This window comes from Rhinolophus sinicus, chromosome 18 (assembly GCF_057876585.1).
Source record: "Rhinolophus sinicus isolate RSI-liver-muscle chromosome 18, RSI-T2T, whole genome shotgun sequence".
Classification (NCBI taxonomy): Eukaryota; Metazoa; Chordata; class Mammalia; order Chiroptera; family Rhinolophidae; genus Rhinolophus; species Rhinolophus sinicus.
This window is the reverse complement of record NC_142518.1, coordinates 41,840,877-41,861,204: the sequence shown is the minus strand read 5'-3', so window position 1 is coordinate 41,861,204 and position 20,328 is coordinate 41,840,877. Positions and strand designations below refer to the sequence as shown.

Genomic DNA, 20,328 nt, shown 5'->3' with positions numbered 1-20,328 from the left:
TAGAGTATTCCATTTTCTTTAACATGCTTTCTTTCTCCATTTCCTTTTACCAGTTCAGACCTTTATTTTCTCATGTTTTATGTTTTTGTTCTCACAATTATCCCTACTTATGTTGTGAGTTGATTTTTACTCTGTAGTAGCAAGTTGTCATTTTCCTCTTTTTTTAAGTGTTTTTTTTCTCTTCCTTACCCTGTATGTTATTTTTAGGTGTATAGTGTCCTATTTGGTGTAGGGGTTGCCATTTCCTGCTTCTGTCTGTCTGTTTATAATACTACTCATGGTTTTGTATCTTTTTGCTCTTTTGTTTCAGGTCAAATATCTTTCTTCAGTATGTCTTTTCTTTTTCTTAATTAAAGTTGATTTGGGTAGCAATTGTTAGTAAAGTTACACAGATTTCATGTGTAGAATTCTGTAATAGATCATCCATATAGAGCACATTGTGTATTCACCACCCAGAGTCAGTTCTCTTTCCACCACCATATATTTGATCTAATCCTGCAGTATTTCTTGTTGCGCAGGTCTTGTGTTAGAAAATTCCCTCAGCTTCTCTGTGTCTGGAAAGGTCTTTATTCCTCCTTCATATCTAAAGGATATCTTTGCTGGATATATTCTTGGCTCATAATTTCTCTCTTTTAATAGTTTGAATATTTGGTTCCACTCCCTCCTGGCTTGTAGAGTTTCTGCTGAAAAATCTGATGATAATCTAATGGGCTTTCCTTTGTAGATTACCGTCTTCTTTTCCCTGGCTGCCTTGAGGATTCTTTCCTTGTCGTTAATTTTTGACAACTTCAGTACAATGTGCCTTGGAGAAGGCCTGTTGGGATTGAGGTAATTAGGTATTCTATTTGCTTCTTATATTCAAGGATCCAGCTCTTTCCACATGTTTGGGAAGTTCTTATCAACTATTTGTTTGAATATAGTCTCTATTCCCTTCTCCCTTTCTTCTCCTGGTATGCACATTATTCTTATATTGCCCTTTCTGATGGAGTAAGAAAGTTCTTGCAGAGTTCTTTCATTTCTTTTAAGTCTCAAGTCTCTCTCTTCTTTGATCTGTGCACTTCCAGATTTCTGTCTTCGATATCACTGAGTCTTTCTGCTACCTGGCCAGATGTATTATTTCAGTCTTCATTTCTTTTATTGAGTTCTTCATCTCCAGAAATTCTACTTTTTTAAAATTTCTTTTTTAAAATTTCACTCTCTTTGGTAAAATGTTCATTTTGTTTATTTATTGTGTTTCTGAGTTCACTAAACTGCCTGTCTGTGTTTTCTTGCATCTCGTTGAGTTTTTTTCAGAACTGCAATCTTGAATTCTCTTTTATTTAAGTCACATATTTCCATTTCTTTAAGTTCATTTTCTGGAGACTTTTCATTTTCTTATTGAGCTTCCTTGTTACCTTGGTTATTCATGGCAATTAATGAATTATTATTTCTCTTCCTAGGTATCTACAGGAGTGGCTTCTGCAGCAGGTTGTTAGGAAAATACTTTTGCTTTCCAGTGGGTGTTGAGTGAGTGTTTTATTTTCTCTCTTACTGCAGCCTTTTATTCTCGCTCAGGCTGTAGTGTTATATTTTCTCTGAACTGTTCTGGCTTCTCACTCAATGGGAGCTTCCCTAGAAGGTGGCCTTCTCCTCTGTGGGCAGGTCACCTGGGTCTTAGGGCACTGCCTTCATGGGGGGATGCAGAGAGCTTCTGAAGTTCTCAAGCTCTTCCCGCACCAGTTTCAGAGCCTGTATGTTTCAGTGGCTGCAGGGATCTGCCCAGATAACTGTGAGCAGGGGTGGGGTGGGTTGTGACAGGTGGCTCTGAACAATGGCAGTGACCACCAGCACAGCCACTCCTGCACCCAAGGCTCCCTTCCCTTCGCTGGAACTAGTTTGGCCACCAGCCCATGTCTGCGGGGCTGCAGTTATCAGAACTGCAAACATTCTGTTCTTTTGATCTGACACTGCTATTGTTCTGCTCCTAGCACTGGGAATGTGGGGATTGGGCGAGCTCTGGGAGGGTGGGAAGAGGTCAGCTAGGCTCTGTGCCTATGTCTTCTGTCCTCAGCTTGGCAGTGAGGGCTTAAACCACTGTTCTTGCCCTTCTTCCCTCAGTCTTTGTTCCGAGGTCTCTGCCATGAGTGTTGGGTTCTGCCGTGTTATATGCTGATTCCTCAGGTGGCACTGTGGGCCACAAGGGGAGCACTAGCAGTCCGTGTTGTTCCCTCTCCCACCACTGCTGTAGCTCTGGAATGCAGGGAGCTCAGAACTCTGAGCTTTGGTCTGTGTTCTGCAGCCCTCTCAGCCCTCCCCTCTGCACTTCCCTCATCCCTCCTCCCCCACTAGCCCAATTTGCCCACCTTTAGATGATTTTAATTGTGCATTTCTTAGTCTTGCCTGTCTGCTGGGCAGAGAGTCCCTTGTGGAATTACAGCTGTTCAATTTGTTGTAAATTCCAGGGGATATTTCAAAAGGTTCACCTCACACCACCATTTCTATGACATCTTTCAAGTTTTTTTCCTACTAGACATGTTCCTTTTTTTGGAATAAGAGAATTGAAATCTCTGTTATAAATGTATGTTTCCACTTCCCACTCTACTAGTTTTGGTGATGGGTATTTAAATCCTCTGTTGCTATGACTCCATCAAAAAATATGACTTGTGTTATTACTGATGACCCTCTTTATCCTACTTAGTAAATTTAAGGTTAAATTTCACTTTGTTGGATACTAATATAGCTATTTCTTTTTATATTATGTGCTCCACTCTTTTGTGAGATTAAAAGCAGAAAAATACCCAGAGTTTCTCAAAGAAGTAAGTGAGGGGAGACAAGAGAGGGTTTCCCACATCAGCTCCCTCAAAAACTTAATAAGATGTCAAGTGTCAGAATAAGTTGAACCTTAAAGGGATAAGGGAACTTAGCTACTCTTACACTGCTAAGAAGCAGAACAATCATCAATTCCAAAGCCTGTGTTCTTTCTATTTCCTTGGGCCCCCTCATCTACACATGTCTAATGATGTCCTCCATAGCTACATTATACTGGACTACTATGCCTAAGCTGGAGAAGGCAAATTGGCCTTACAGTGACGTGTAGAAGATGATACAGATATAGGCTTCTCCATTCTCTATCCTGGTGAATGGGGATAGAGCCTTACCTGTAGGGGTGGGGTGGGGAAGCATGGAGAGTACTATAGTCTGAATGTTTGTGTCTCTCCAAAATTCATGTATTGAACTCTTAACCCCCAAAGATGATGGTACCAAGAAATGAGGATTGTGGCAGGTGCTTAAGTCATGAGGGAAGAACCCAGATAATGGGAATAGTAACTTATAAAAAAGACCTCACAGAGCTCACTAGCCTGTTCCATAATGTGAGGACACAATGAGAAGGTACAGGCTACAAACAAGGAAGAGAGCCCTCAACAGACGGTGACCATGTTGGTGCCTTGATCTTGGGCTTCCAACATGCACAATTGTGATAAATAAATCTCTATTGTTTATAAGCTATACAGTCTGTCTTATTTTATTACAGAAGCCCCAATGGACTAAGACAGGACTTACCAGACAGTAAGCCAGGTAAAATGACATCAAAATGGGCAATATGTGGGGAGGGTGAGAAGCACCACCTGCTGTTCCACCTGCCCCAGTGATACACTCATCCAAATCCTACAGCCAGTTTCTTCTGCTCTGCCTCTTCCAGAAAGCCCAGCCTGACAGAACCAGGCCTTCCCTCAGCTCCCAGGCACTGTCAGTCTGACCTTCCCACAAAACTTTGCCTTGCCTCACTTTCCATCTTTCCTGTGGTCCTGTCTCTGAAGGAGTGTCATGTCCCTAGGTAGTCTAGGAGCCTGAATCTCCTCCCAGAGAGGCCACGTGCTATGTGTTGTGGCGAGAGGCAGACACAAAGAAGGCCTAGGTTTCTTCCTAGGCCCCTTACTGCTGGGGGACATTGCAGTCTATCAAAGTTCTCCTCTGGGATAGAATGTCATGTGTTTTGTTTTTTCTCCCCTTTGCCTTTTGATTCTCAGAATCACATGTTTGAATGAGCCTTTTAGTGCCTCATTAAACCACAGATGTATTTCTGGTCATATTCTGGGCCATAGTCCTAGTGCCAAAAACATACCTAAATATATTTAAAAGAAGAGGAATAATAAATACAATGTCTGTTCTCAAGCCACAGTGGACTAAAACTACAAATAAATGACAGAAAGTCAGCAGTAAAATACCAAAATATTTGAAGATTAAACAACACTATTTTTTTTAGAACACAAAGCTTTTATTTAACCAATGCAATGAACGTTATAGAAAGATATAGTTGGTATATTTGCAACAAGATGGTTAGTATCATAAGAAGTAATAATTGTTTAGTTTTTAATATATTTTTATTTTTCAATTAAAGTTGATATACAATATTAAATTAGTTTCAGGTGTACAACATAGTGATTAGACATTTATATAACTTATGAAGTGATTACCCTGATAAATCTAGTACCCGTCTGATAGCATGCACAGTTATTACAATGTTATTGACTATGTTCCTTATACATATTACGTCTCCATTACAATTTTGTAACTACCAATTTGCACTTCTTAATCCCGTCATCTTTTTCAACCATCCCCTCACCACCTTCCCATCTGGCAACTATCAAATTTTTCTCTGTACCTATGAGTCTGTTTCTGTTTTGTTTGTTTATTTTGTTCTTTAGATTCCACATATAAGTGAATTCATATGTCATTTGTCTTTCTCTGTCTGACTTACTCCACTCACCACAATACCCTAGGTCCATCCATGTTGTTACAGATGGCACAATTTCATCTTTTTATGGCTGGCTAATATTCCATTGTACATGTGTACCACCTCTTCTTTATCCATTCATCCAATTGATGGACAGCCAGGTTGCATCCATACCTTGGCTATTGTAAATAATGTTGCAATGAACATATGGATGCATGTGTTGCTTCAAAGTAGTGTTTTAGGTTTCTTCAGATAAATACCCAGAAGTGGGATTACTTCATCTTTTTTTGTCTCTTGTTATAGCCTTTGTTTTGAAGTCTATTTTGTCTAATATAAGTATTGCTACCCCAGATTTTTGTTTTGTTTGTTTCCATTTTCATAAAATAGCATTTTTCCATCCCTTTATTTTCAGTCTGTGTGTGTCTTTTAATCTGAAATGAACTGAGTCTCTTGTAGGCAACATATGTAAGGGTTTTGTTTTCTTATCCATTCAGCCACTCTATGTATTTTCTTTGGAGCATTTAATCCACTTACAACATTATACTTACTGCCATTTTATTATTCACATTTTTTATCCTTTTTTTCTTCTACTTAAAGAAGTTTCCTTAACATTTCTTGTAATACTGGTTTGGTTATTAACACCCTTAGCTTTTTCTTGTCTGGAAAGCTCTTTATCAGCCCTTCAATTCTATATGATGATAACATTGCTGTGTAGAGTAATCTTGGTGTTAGGTTCTTGCTTTTCATCACTTTGAATATTTCATTCCCAACCCTCAAACCCTTCTGGCCTGCAAAGTTTCTGTTGATAAATCAGACAACAGTCTTAAGGGAGCTCCCTCAGAGGTAACTGCTTTTCTCTTGCTGCTTTTAGGATTCTCTCTTTGTCTTTAACCTTTGCCATTTTAATTATAATGTGTGTTGGTGTGAGCCTCTTTGTGTTCACCTTGATTGGGATTCGCTGAGCCTCCTGGATTTGTATGTCTGTTTCCTTCATCAGGTTAGGGAAATTTTCAGTCATTATTTTTTCAAACAGATTATCAATCCTTTGCTCTCACTCTTTTCCTTTCAGTACCTATATGATATGAATATTGTCACAGAGGTCCCTTAGAATATGCTCATTTTTTTAATTACATTTTTTTCTTTTTGCTTTTCTGAGTGGGTGTTTTCTGATGCCTTTCCTTCCAATTCACTGTTTTGATTCACTGCTTCATCTAATCTACTGTTGATTTCTTCTAGTGTATTGTATTCTTCATTTCAGTTATTGCATTCTTCATTTCTGACTGGGTTTTTTTTATTGTTTTCTATCTCCATTTTTATGTTTCCTATCTCTTTGTTGAAGTTCTCACTAAGTTACTTAAGCATTCTTATAACCAGTGTTTTAAAGTCTGTCTCTGGTAGGTTGGTTGCTACCACTTCATTTAGTACCTTTTGTGGAGTTTTCTCTTGTTATTTTTTTTTTGGAACATGTTTCTTTTTGTCCTCATTCTGGTTGCCTCTCAGTGTTTGCTTCTATGCATTAAGTAGATCTCCTATGTCTCTCAGTCTTTGCCAGATTGCCTTATGTTGTATGTGCCCTGTGTGGTCCAGTGGCACAGTCTCCCTGATCACCTGTGTGTGTGTCTCTGTGTGTGTGTGTGTGTGTGTGTTCCAGGAGTGTCCCTTGTGTGTGTTCTGTGTATTCTCTGTTGTAGTTGAACCATAATTGATTTTGGCACATCAGTGGGTGGGATTGACTCTCAGGCTGACTAGATGTGAAGACTGCCTATGCCCACAGTATATTAGTTGCTGTGTGGGGGTTAACCACTCAGAGGGGTATTCACCCCTCTTGTGCTTATTGAGACCACCCTTTAAGTGTGCCACTTGTGGGATTAATCATGTAGTGCTTTGTGTGTTCTGAGCCCAGCCTCTGGGTTTGTTGTTTCTGGTGCCTCATGGGAGGGGCTCCTGTGAGGCCAATTTCAGCCTTGCCTGTGACCATCTTGGGTCTACCTGGTAATAGATATAAAGCTATATGCAATTGATTGCTGCCTGTGTTGGACTTGGAGTCATGTGAGAGTGGCCTCCCTGTGAACCAAGGCTGGCTGCCGCTACCATCAGGCCTGGGGCAGCTTAGCAGATAGGAGGGGACATTGGAGGTGTCGGCGAAACAGGAGAAGGGATTAAGAAGTGTAAAATGGTTGTTACAAATTAGACATGGGGATGGAGGGTATAGCATAAGGAATATAGTCAACAATATTGTAATAACTATATATGGTGCCAGATGGGTACTAGAATTATTGGGGTGATAGATAGGAGGGGGTTAGGGGTAGGGTAAAAATAGTGAAGGGATTAAGAAGTACAAATTGCTGGGGAGAGCTGTGCCCTCCACAACTAAAATGAAGACAATGAGCTGCCACTGACCTCCTAGGCGGCCGGATGGCTCAGTTGGTTGGAGCACGGGCTCTCAACCACAAAGTTGCCTGTTCAACTCCTGCAAGGGATGGTGGGCTGCGCCCCTTGCAACTAAGACTGAACAATGGTGACCGGACTTGGAGCTGAGTTGCACACTCCACAACTAAGATTGAAAGGAAAACAACTTGATTTGGAGCTGATGGGTCCTGGGAAAAACACACTGTTCCCAGTAAAGTCCTGTTCCTCTTCCCCAATTAAAAAAAAAAAAAAAAGAGGAAGTACAAATTGGTAATTTCAAAAAAAAATGGGGGTGTAAAGTAAAGCATAGGGAATATAGTCAGTAATACAGCATTAACTATGTATAGTGCCAGGTAGGTACTAGACTAGTCAGGGAGATCAATTTTTAAATTATATAAATGTCTAACCACTATTCTGTACACCTCAAATTAATATAAAATAGTATTAAATGTCAACTGTAATTGAAAAATTTAAAAAGGGGGGAAGGTGAAGAGGAATAAGAGGTTCAAATTTCCAAGTATAAAACAAATAAGTTATGAGGATGCAATGCACAGCATAGGGAATATACTGATAGTCAATAATATTGTGATAGTGTGGTATGGTGTCAGATGGTTGCTGGACGTATCATTATGATCACTTCTTTAGGTACATAAATGTTTCATAACTATGGTGTACACCCAAAACTAATGTAATTCTGTACATTAGCTATATTTTAATAAAAATATTTCAAAAAATAAGTTTTGACAATGTATGTACTCATGAAACTGCCCTCACCATCAAGATATATAATATTTCCAACAACCAAAAAAGTTTCCTTGTGCATCTGTGCAGGCAATCCCCCAGCTCCAAGCCCTAGGCAACAACTTATCAGTTTTCTTTCAAAAAAAATTTTGTCTTTCCTAGAATTTCATATAAATACAATCATACACTATATATTCCTTTGAGAGTTTTTTTTAACTCATCATAATGTATTTGAAATTTCTCCATGATTTTGCACACATAAGTTTATTCTGCTTATTGCCTAGTAGTAGTACATTATATAAATATACATTAACATTTTTATCCATTCATCTGTCCAGTATTAGGCTTGTTTCTAATTTGGGGGCTACTATGAATAAAGCTTCTATAAGCATTCATGTGCATGTCATTTTTGGATATGTGTTTATTTCTCGTAAATGAATACCTAAGAATGAGGTTGGTTCACATGGTAAGTGTATGTTTAACTTCAGGATATTTCCAAACTCTTTGTCAATGTAGTTATAACATTTTGCATGCCCACAATCAATGTATGAGAGTTTCACTACATCCTCACCAGCACTTGGAATTTTCAATCTTTTAATTTTATTCATCCAGTGGTTGTGTAGTGGTCTATTAGTGTTGTTTTAATCTGCATTTACCTGATAAGTGGGGATGTTAAACATTTTTACATGCTTGCTGAACATTGGTACACATTACTTTGTGAAGGATTTATTCAAATATTAAGCCTGAGACGTCATCAAAAAATCAGCGTGAGGTGAGCCTCTGTAAAGCTCCCCTGGAATTTACAACTAATCGAAAAACAATAACTCCACAAAGCACTCCCTGCACAGCAGACAGGCAAGACAAAGAGGCGCACTACTGAATTCACCTACAAATCATGCGAGCAAGGGAGAAGGGAAGGGAGAAGTGCGGAGACAGAGCCGCGCGGACGCAGGGCGCAGACCTAGCTGAGTGCTCCGAGCTCGCTGCAACCCGGAACTTCCACAGCTGCAGAAGAGGGAAGAACTCGGACTGCTAGGGCTCCACTTATGGCCCACAGGGCTGAGGGGGCAGCATATAACACGGCTGAACCCATCATTCACAGCAGAGTAGTCGGAGAAAGGACTGAGGGAAGAAGGCTGAAAACGGTGCTGGTGGTTTAAGCCCTCACTGATGAGAAGAGAATGGAAGCCTTAGGCACTGAGACTAGCCGCCACCTCCCTTCCCTCCCAGAGATCTCCCCGCCCACGCCTTCCCTGTGCTAGAAATTGAACAGTAACAGCGTCAGATCAAAAGAACAGAATATTTGCTGTTCTGAGAATGGTGGACTGCAGACACAAATTCGCAGCTCAGCTAATTCTGGCAAAGGGGAGGGAGCTGTGGAAGCAGGACCCGCTGTGGTGGAGGTGGCTGCCATTGCTCTGGGCCACCTCTCACAACTTACCCCGCCCCGGGCCCCACCTATCTGGGCGGATACCTGCAGGAGTAAACAGAACTGCTGAAACACACAGGCTCTGAATCTGGTGTAGGAAGAGCTTTGGAACTTCAAAAGCTCCCCGCATACCCACACAGACACTGCGCCCTGTGACCTAGACGAACTATTAACAGAGGAGAAGCCCATCTCCCAGGGAATCCCCCCATTGTGTGAGAGCTGGAATAGGGCAGAGAAAACATAGTCCTACCGTGTGAGAGAAAAGATAAAAAGGCTGCAGTCAGAGAAAAGATAAAACATTCTACCAACAAGTACTGGAAAACAAAAGAAAGACCTCTTCCTATCAACCTGTTGCAGAAACCACTCCTGTAGATGTCTAGGGAGAGAAACAGTAAATCAGTAATTGCCATGAATAACCAAGGCAACAAGACAGCTCAGAAAGAAAGTGAAAAGTCTCCAGAAAAGGAACTTAAAGATATGGAAATATGTGACTTAAATGACAGAGAATTCAAGATAGCAGTTCTGAAAAAACTCAATGAGATGCAAGAAAACACAGAAAACCAGTTTCATGAACTCAGAAACACAGTCAAAGAACAAAATGAGCATTTTACGAAAGAGATTGAAATTTTAAAAAAGAACCAAATAGAATTTCTGGAGATGAAGAACTCAATAGAAGAAAATAAGAACAAAATAACCAGCTTAGGTAGTAGAGTTGACCAGATGGAGGAAAGAATCAGTGACATCAAAGATAGAAATCTGGAAATAACACAGATGGAAGAAGAAAGAGACTTGAGACTTGAAAGAAATGAAAGAACTCTACAAGAACTTTCTGACTTCGTCAGAAAGAGCAATATAAGAATAATGGACATACCAGAAGGAGAACAAAGAGTGAAGGGAACAGAGCATATATTCAAACAAATTGTCGATGAGAACGTCCCAAACTTCTGGACAGAACTGGATCCTCAAATCCAAAAAGCAAATAGAACACTTAATTACCTCAATCCCAACAGGCCTTCTCCAAGGCACATTGTATTGAAGCTGTCTAAAATCAATGACAAACAAAGAATCCTCAAGGCAGCCAGGGAAAAGAAGACGGTAACCTACCAAGGAAAGCCCATTAGATTATCATCAGATTTTTCAGCAGAAACTCTACACGCCAGGAGGGAGTGGAACCAAATATTCAAACTATTGAAAGAGAGAAATTATGAGCCAAGAATAATATATCCAGCAGATATCCTTTAGATATGAAGGAGGAATAAAGACCTTTCGCGACACACAGAAGCTGAGGGAATTTTCTAATACACGATCTGCACTAAAAGAAATAATAAAGGAGGCTATTCGACCACCATCAACAGGGACAACTTGTGGCAACCAAAACATAAAAAGGGGGAGAGTAAAGGCCTGAACCAGAATATGGGAATGGAGAAAGTAAGCGTGCTGAAGAAAATGCAATACTCTAAATATCAAACTTTCTTTTACATAAACATAAGGGTAACCACTCAAAAAAATCCAGAACTGAAATATGTACTGTAATAAATGAAGAAACAGAGGGAAACATCATAGAATACCACCACACAGACATAATAGACAACAACAAAAAGGCAAAGAAACAATGGAGACACAGCCTTACCAGAAAACTAAAGATAGAATGAAAGGAAATCCTTACATAGCAATAATCACCCTAAATGTAAATGGACTGAACTCACCAATAAAAAGGCACAGAGTAGCAGATTGGATCAAAAAACTAAACCCAACCATATGCTGTCTGCAAGAGACACATCTCAGCTACAAGGACAAGCATAGACTCAAAGTGAAAGGGTGGAAATTGACACTCCAAGCAAATGGTACCCAGAGAAAATCAGGTGTAGCCATAATGATATCAGATGAAACAGACTTCAAGGTGAAAAACATAACAAGAGACAAAGATGGACATTTCATAATGGTGAAGGTGACTGTACAACAAGAAGACATAACAGTCATCAATATTTATGCCCCCAATCAGGGAGCACCAAAATATACCAAGCAACTACTAACAGAACTAAAGGGAGAAATTGACCAAAACACAATTATACTAGGGGACTTAAATACATCATTGACAGCTATGGAAAGATCATCCAAACAGAAAATAAACAATGCAATAGTAGCCCTAAATGACACATTAGATGAAATGGACATAAATGACATTTATAGAGCACTTCATCCTAAAACATCTGACTATACATTATTTTCTAGTGTACATGGAACATTCTCAGGGATAGACAATATATTGTGACATAAAATCAGCCTCAGCAAATTTAAGAAGATTGAAATCATACCAAGCATATTCTCTGATCACAAGGCTTTGAAAGCAGATATCAACTGCAAAAAGAAAGCAGGAAAAAACACAAATACATGGAGATTAAACAACATACTTTTATAGAATGACTGGGTCAAAGAAGAAATTAGAGGAGAGATCAAAAGATACATAGAAACAAATGACAATGAAAATACATTCTACCATAATTTTTGGGATTCAGTGAAAGCAGTTTTAAAACACAAATTCATATCATTACAGGCCTATCACAAGAAACAAGAACAATCCCAAATAAATAACCTCATGTTACACCTTAAAGAACTAGAAAAAGAAGAACAAGTGAAACCAAGGTCAGCAGAAGAAAGGAAATAACAAAAATCAGAGCAGAACTAAATGAAATAGAGAACAAAAAGACAACAGAAAAAATTAATGTGACAAAGAGCTGGTTCTTTGAAAAGATTAAGAAAATTGACAAACCCTTGGCTAGACTTACTAACATAAAAAGAGAGAAGACACTGATTAACAAAATCAGAAATGCAAAAGGGGAAGTTATCACGGACACCACAGAAATACAAAGGATCATCCAAGAATACTATGAAGGACTATATGTCACCAAATTCAATAACCTAGAAGAAATGGGCTAGTTCTTAGCAACATATAGCCTGCCTAGGCTGAACCATGAAGAACTGGAAAATCTAAACAGACCGATCACCAGTAACGAAATTGAATCAGTCATCCAAAACCTTCCCAAAAGCAAAAGTCCGGGACCAGATGGCTTCACTAGTGAATTCTACCAAACCTTCAAAGAGGATCTAATACCAATTCTGCACAAACTCTTCCAAAAAATTGAAGAAGAGACAGTACTCCCTAACTCATTTTATGGGGCCAACATTACCCTGATACCAAAACCTGGTAAGGACAGCACAAAAAAAGAAAACTACAGGCCAATATCTCTAATGAATACCGATGCAAAAATCCTAAATAAAATTCTAGCAAATCGAATACAACAATGCATTAAAAAGATTATTCATCACGACCAAGTGGGGTTCATCCCCGGGGCACAAGGATGGTTTAACATACGCAAATCCATCAATGTGATACATCACATAAACAAAATAAAGGACAAAAATCATATGATTATATCAATTGATGCAGAAAAAGCATTTGACAAGATACAACATCCATTTATGATTAAAACACTTAACAAAATGGGTATAGAAGGAAAATACCTTAACATAATAAAGGCCATATACGACAAGCCCTCTGCTAATCTCATAATTAATGGAGAAAAACTGAAGCCCTTTGCTCTACGTTCAGGAACACGACAGGGATGTCCCCTATCACCTCTGCTTTTCAACATAGTGTTGGAAGTCCTTGCCAGAGCAATCAGGCAAGAGAAAGAAATAAAAGGCATCCAAATTGGGAATGAAGAAGTTAAATTATCACTCTTTGCAGATGACATGATGCTATATATAGAAAACCCTAAAGACTCCACCAAAAAGCTATTAGAAACAATCAACGAATACAGTAAAGTTGCCGGCTACAAAATCAACACACAAAAGTCCATTGCCTTCCTATATACTAACAATGAAATCTCAGAAAAAGAAATACAAAAAACAATTCCTTTTGCAATTGCAGCAAAAAGAATAAAATACCTAGGAATAAACTTAACCAAGGATGTGAAAGACCTATATGCTGAAAACTATAAGACATTTTTGAAAGAAATTGAAGAAGACACAAAGAAATGGAAAGACATTCCGTGCTCATGGATTGGAAGAATCAACATAGTTAAAATGGCCATATTACCCAAAGCAATATACAGATTCAATGCAATCCCCATCAAAATCCCAATGGCATATTTTAAAGAAATAGAACAAAAAATCATCAGATTTGTTTGGAACCACAAAAGACCCCGAATAGCCAAAGCAGTCTTAAGAAAAAGAACAATGATGGAGGTATCACACTTCCTGACTTTGGCTTGTACTACAGGGCTACAATAATCAAAACAGCATGGTATTGGCAGAAAAACAGACACATAGACCAATGGAATAGAATTGAGAACCCAGAAATAAAACCACATAAATATGGACAGATAATTTTTGACAAAGAAGCTAAAAACATACAATGGAGGAAAGACAGCCTCTTCAATAAATGGTGTTGGGAGAATTGGATAGCCACGTGCAAAAGAATGAAACTGGACTGCTATTTGTCACCATGTACCAAAGTTAATTCAAAATGGATCAAAGACTTAAGCATAAGACCTGACACAATAAACTGCATAGAAGAAAACATAGGTACTAAACTTATGGACCTTGGGTTCAAAGAGCATTTTATGAACTTCACTCCAAAGGCAATGGAAGTAAAAGCTAAAATAATCGAATGCGACTATATGAAACTTAAAAGCTTCTGCACAGCAAAAGAAACCATCGACAAAATAAAGAGGCCACCAACTGAATGGGAGAAGATTTTTGCAAACAGTGCGTCCGATAAGGGGCCAGTATCCAGAATATAAAAGGAACTCATGCAACTCAGCAACGAAAAAACAAACAACCCAATTGAAAAATGGGCAGAGGACTTGAAGAGACATTTCTCCAAAGAGGACATACAAATGGCAAATAGACATATGAAAAAATGCTCAACATCACTAATCATCAGAGAAATGCAAATCAAAACCACAATGAGATATCACCTCACCCCAGTCAGAATGGCTATCATCAACAAGACAAATAGTAACAAGTGTTGGAGAGGCTGTGGAGAAAAAGGAACCTTCATACACTGTTGGTGGGAATGCAGACTGGTGCAGCCGTTATGGAAGGCAGTGTGGAGGTTCCTCAAAAAATTACGAATAGAATTGCCATATGACCCAGCAATCCCTCTTCTGGGTATCTACCCAAAAAATCTGAAAACATTTAGAGATAAAGACACGTGTGCTCCAATGTTCATTGCAGCTTTGTTTACGGTGGCCAAGACATGGAAACAACCAAAATGTCCTTCAATAGATGAATGGATAAAGAAGTTGTGGTATATATACACAATGGAATACTATTTGGCGGTAAGAAAAGATGATATAGGAACATTTGTGACAACATGGATGGATCTTGACAGAGTAATGCTAAGCGAAATAAGTCAGACAGAAAAAGCAGAGAACCATGTGATTTCACTGATATGTGGTATATAAACCAAAAACAACAAAAGAACAAGACAAACAAATGAGAAACAGAAACTTATAGACACAGATAATAGTTTAGTGGTTGCCAGAGGGTAAGGGGGGTGGGAGATGAACATAAGGGGGATCAAATATATGGTGATGGAAGGAGAACTGACTCTGGGTGATGAACACACAATGGGATTTATAGATGATGTAATACAGATTGTACACCTGAAATCTATGTAATTTTACTAACAATTGTCACCCCAATAAATTTAATAAAATAAAATAAAATAAATAAAAAAAAGAATGTCACATAGAGTCCAAGAACAAACAGGTTCAACAAAGAACTAACCTGTGCGCTTTTGCCTCTGAAAAAAATGAGAGTATAAATCAGATTTGTTACCTAAGTGAAAATCCATTTTAAAAAGGGTCATAGCTGTATTCATCTTCTTTTTCAGCTGAAAGGGTGAAGCATAATAGCCACAACTTTGTTACAGACTAAAATCCAACAGGTAATTCCAACACCACCTGCTACTTTAGTAGGAAATGCTACCAGGCGGTCTAGTGGAGTTATCCATTTACTTGGCATGACAGCCACAGGGACTTCCAAATGAACGAGACCATCAAGGCAGCTAGCAAAACGTAGAAAGCAACACTTATAACCCATTTTATCTTGGCCAACTGAGCTGTCCGTACTTTCACATGCGTTTTGAGCTTGTTTATCTTTCCAGCCTGGCGTATCTGGCGAACTCGTCCATCACATTGACAGTGGAGAGCTCTTGTTTCATATCCTGAATCTCGGCTCTCATCTGATACTCCTGCTCTGCATCTTTCTGCAGCATCCTGGTCATAAATTAGGAGAAGGACGGAAGAAGAATCCTGAGGACATTGCACCCAAACACAAAGCTGAATACCAGCAGCCATGCCCGGTGGTCGGCCTCCCGCCACGCTCGTCCCTGCAGCTCCCGACAGCGCAAGCTCTGCTAAGGCAGCTCCATAAGGACCATGCTGGCGTTCTATTTACAATTTTTGAATGTTCAAGAAAGTTAATAACATATTTTTCTTTACCTGTAGCGTCTTTGTCATGTTTTGGTATCAGGGTAAATCGGGTCTCATAAAACAATTTGCAAAATATTTCATCTTTATTGTATTCTCTGAAAGAGTGTATGCAACACAGGTAAATAATTCTTTCTTAAATGTTTCAGAGAATATACCAGTGCATCCACCTACATCAGAGTTTTCTTAGTAGAAAAGGATTCAGTTACACATTCAATTTGTTTAATATATAAAGAATTATTCACACTTTTAATTTAATCTTGTGTCTGTTTTTTGGTAAGTTGTATTTTTTAAAGAAATTTGATGATTTCATTAAAGTTGCCAGTTCTATGAGCATAAAGTTACTCATAATAAATACTTTTTATTCACTTACTTTATCTGAATTGGGTAAAAGTTACTATTTTGGGTCTACAATTTTATGACTTTGGTAAATACCTATACTCATGTAACCAAAAACAAAGTTACAGAAGAATTCTATCACCTCAGAAAACTCTCTTGTATTGTCCCTTTGTAGTCAACTATTCTATTCTTCCCAGGTCCTAACAACCACAGATCTGTTTTTCAAAAACACTGCCTTTTCCACAGTCATATGCTTGGAATAACACAGTATGTATCCTTTGAATATGTAAATTTTTTTCTTTTAGCATGACACATTGGAGATTCATCCATGTTGCTGCATGTATCAGTGGTTTGTTTCTTTTTGTTGCTGGGTAGTATTCTATTGTATGGATGCATCACAACTTGTTTATTTGAAATTGAAGGACATGAGTGATGTATCCAGTTTTTGGCAATTGTAAATAAGCCTGATATATCTGTGTATAGGTTTTCATGTGAACATGAGTTTTTATTTCTCTAGAGTAAATACCTGACATTCCATTTTAGGGATGTACTACTGTTTAGCATTCACCAGTTGAAGGACATTTGAGTTATTTCCTTTTTTTTTTTATTAGTTTCAGGTTCACAAGACAAAGCAACATTTAGACGTTTATCATTTATATCCCGCACACTGTGTGATCCCCCCGCCCCCCATCCACTATCCCTCTGACATCGCACACAGCCATTGCATTTCCACTGTCTCTATTCCTAATGCTGTACTCTGCTTCTTGTAAATATATATACACACATACATATATATATATATATATATATATATATATATATATATATATACACATATATATAAAATTACAGTTTGCATTCATTATTGTTCAGCTTCAGGTGTACAGTGCAGAGATCAGGCATCTACATCACCCTGAGGTGGTCTCCCAAATGGGACACATGTCAATCAGATACACTACAAAATCTTTACATTATTGATTACGTTCCCCAAATTAATTTTCAAAACCCCGTGGCCATCTTGTGGTTACCAACTAAAAAAACCCCTCACCTTCCCCCGTATCCCCACCCCCCTGCCCATCTAGCAACCCTCAGTTTTTCCTCTATGTCTCCAAAACTGTTTCTGATTAGTTCATTAACTTATTCTTTTCTTTAGATTCCGCATATAAGTGAGATCATATGGTATTTGTCTTTCTCTGTCTGACTTATTTCACTTAACGTAATGTTCTCTAGGTCCATCCATGTTGTTGCAAATGGTAAGATTTCTTTTCTTCTTTATGGCTGTGTAATACTCCATTGTATAAATGTACCACAGTTTCTTAATCCAGTCATCTACCGATGGGCATTTCGGTTGTTTCCATGTCTTGCTGTTGTGTGTAGTGCTGCAATAAACATAGGAGTGCATAAAGATTTTTGAATTGGAGTTTTGGATTTCTCCGGATAGATACCTAGGAGTGGGATTGCTGGATCATAAGGTAGTTCCATTTTCAGATTTTTGAGATAACTCCATACTGTTTTCCATAGTGGCTGCACCAATCTGCATTCCCACCAACAGTGCAAAAGCATTCCCTTTTCTCCACATCCGTGCCAGCACTTGTTGTTTGTTGATTTATTGATGACAGCCATTTTGACTGGGGTGAGGTGGTATCTCATTGTGGTTTTTATTTGCATTTCTCTGATGGTTAGTGAGGTTGAGCATTTCTTCATATGTCTGTTTGCCATCTGTATGTCCTTTTTTAAAAAATGTCTCTTCATGTCCTCTGCCCATTTTTCAATTGGGTTGTTTGTTTTTTTGGAGTTGAGTGAGTTTTTTATAAATTTTTTATATTAACCCCTTATCCGATATATCATTGGCAAATATCTTTTCCCATTCAGTAGGATCCCTTTTTGTTTTATTGATGGTTTTCTTTGCTGTGAAAAAACTTTTTAGTTTGATGTAATCCCCATGTTTATTTTTTCTCTTACATCCCTCCCGCGAGGGGACATATCAGTAAAAATCTTACTCCGGGTAATGTCTGTGAAGTTTCTTCCTATATTTTCTTCTAGGAATTTTATGGTTGCAGGTCTTACATTAAGTCTTTAAGCCATTTTGAATTTATTTTTGTATATGGTGCAAAGAGGTGGTCCAGCTTCATTTTTTTGCATGTATCTGTCCAGGTTTCCCAGCACCATTTATTGAAAAGACTGTCTTTACCTCACCGTACATTATTCCTTCCATTCTCATAGATTAAATGGCCATATAGGCATGGATTTATTTCTGGACTCTCTATTCTGTTCCATTGATCTATGTGTCTGTTTATATGCCAGTACCATGCTGTTTCATTACTGTAGCCTTGTAGTATAATTTGATGTCAGGTATTGCTATACCTCCCACTTTGTTCTTATTTCTCAAGATTGCTGAGGCTATGTGGGGTCTTTTATGGTCCCATATAAATTTTAGGATTATATGTTCTATTTCTGTGAAAAACTTCGTTGGTAGTTTGATAGGAATTGCGTTAAATATGTACATTGCCTTAGGCAATATGGACATTTTAACTATATTAATTCTTTCTATCCATGAACATGGTATGTGTTTCCATCTATTTGTATCTTCTTTGATTTCTTTCTTCAGTGTCTTCTAATTTTCTGAGTACAGATCTTTTACATGTTTGGTTAAATTTATTCCCAGGTATCTTATAGTCTTTGAAACAATGGCAAATGGGATTGCTTTTTAAATTTCTCCTTCTGATGTTTTATTATTTGTATATACAAATGCAACTGATTCCTGAATATTAATTTTGTATCCTGCTACTTTACTAAATTCATCTATCAGCTCTGATAGTTTCTTGGTGGAGTCTTTAGGGTTCTCTATATACAGTATCATATCATCTGCATATAATGACAATTTTACTTCCTCCTTACCGATTTTGATGCCTTTTATTTCTTTTTCTTGTCTGATTGCTGTGGCTAGAACTTCCAGCACTATGTTGAATAGAAGTGGAGAAAGTGGGCAACCTTGCCTTGTTCCTGATCTTAAGGGGAATGGTTTTAGCTTTTCCCCATTCAGTATGATGTTAGCTGGGGGTTTATCATATATAGCCTTTATTATGTTGAGATATGATCCCTCTATTCCCACTTTCTTAAGGGTTTTTATCATAAATGGCTGCTGGATTTTATCAAATGCTTTTTCTGCATCTATTGATATAATCATGTGATTTTTGTTTTTCATTTTATTAATATGGTGTATCACATTAATTGATTTGCGGGTGTTGAACCACCCTTGCATACCAGGGATGAATCCCACTTGATCATGGTGTATGATCTTTTTAATGTATTGCTGAATTCTGTTCGCTAATATTTTGTTAAGGATTTTTGCATCTATGTTCATTAGAGATGTCGGCCTGTAGTTTTTTCTTTTTTGTGGTGTCTTTGTCTGATTTTGGGATCTGGGTGATAGTGGCTTTGTAAAAAGTGTTTGGGAGTCTTCCCTCCTTCTGGATTTTTTGGAAGAGCTTGAGGAGAATAGGTGATAATTCTTTTTTGAACGTTTTGTAAAATTCACCTGTAAAGCCATCTGGTCCAGGGCTTTTGTTTGTTGGGAGATTGTTGATTACTGATTCAATTTCCCTGGTTGTGATCAGCCTATTCAGGTTTTCTGTTTCTTCTTGAGTTAGCCTTGGAAGGTTGTACGCCTCTAGAAAATTGTCCATTTCTTCCAAATTGTCAAATTTGTTGGCATATAGTTGCTCATGGTAATCTCTTAAAAATTTTTGTATTTCTGCGGTGTCTGTTGTCACTTCTCCTCTTTCATTTCTGATTTTATTAATTTGGGTCCTCTCTCTCTCTTTTTTAATGAGTCTGGCTAAAGGTTTGTCAATTTTGTTTATCTTCTCTAAGAACCAACTCTTGGATTCATTGATCTTTTGTATTGTTTTTCTGGTTTCTATTTCATTTATTTCTGCTCTGATCTTTATTATCTCCTTCCTTGTACTCCTTTTGGGCTTATTTTGTTGTTCTTTTTCCAGATCACTTAAGTGTGAAGATAAACTGTTGATTAGTGATGCTTCTTGTTTCTTTAGGTAGGCCTGCAATGCTATGAACTTCCCTCTTAGGACTGCTTTCGTGGCATCCCATAGATTTTGGGTCGTCGTGTTTTCATTTTCGTTTGTCTTGAGATATCTTTTGATTTCTTCCTTGATCTCCTGCTTGACCCATTCATT

General features: G+C 38.1%; 1 pseudogene; it reads right to left on the bottom strand.

Moving 5' to 3' along the window:
* Positions 1-14,959: 14,959 nt before the first annotated feature.
* LOC109439967 (guided entry of tail-anchored proteins factor 1 pseudogene) lies at positions 14,960-15,603 on the bottom strand (annotated as a pseudogene).
* Between the last annotated feature and the right edge of the window lie 4,725 nt (positions 15,604-20,328).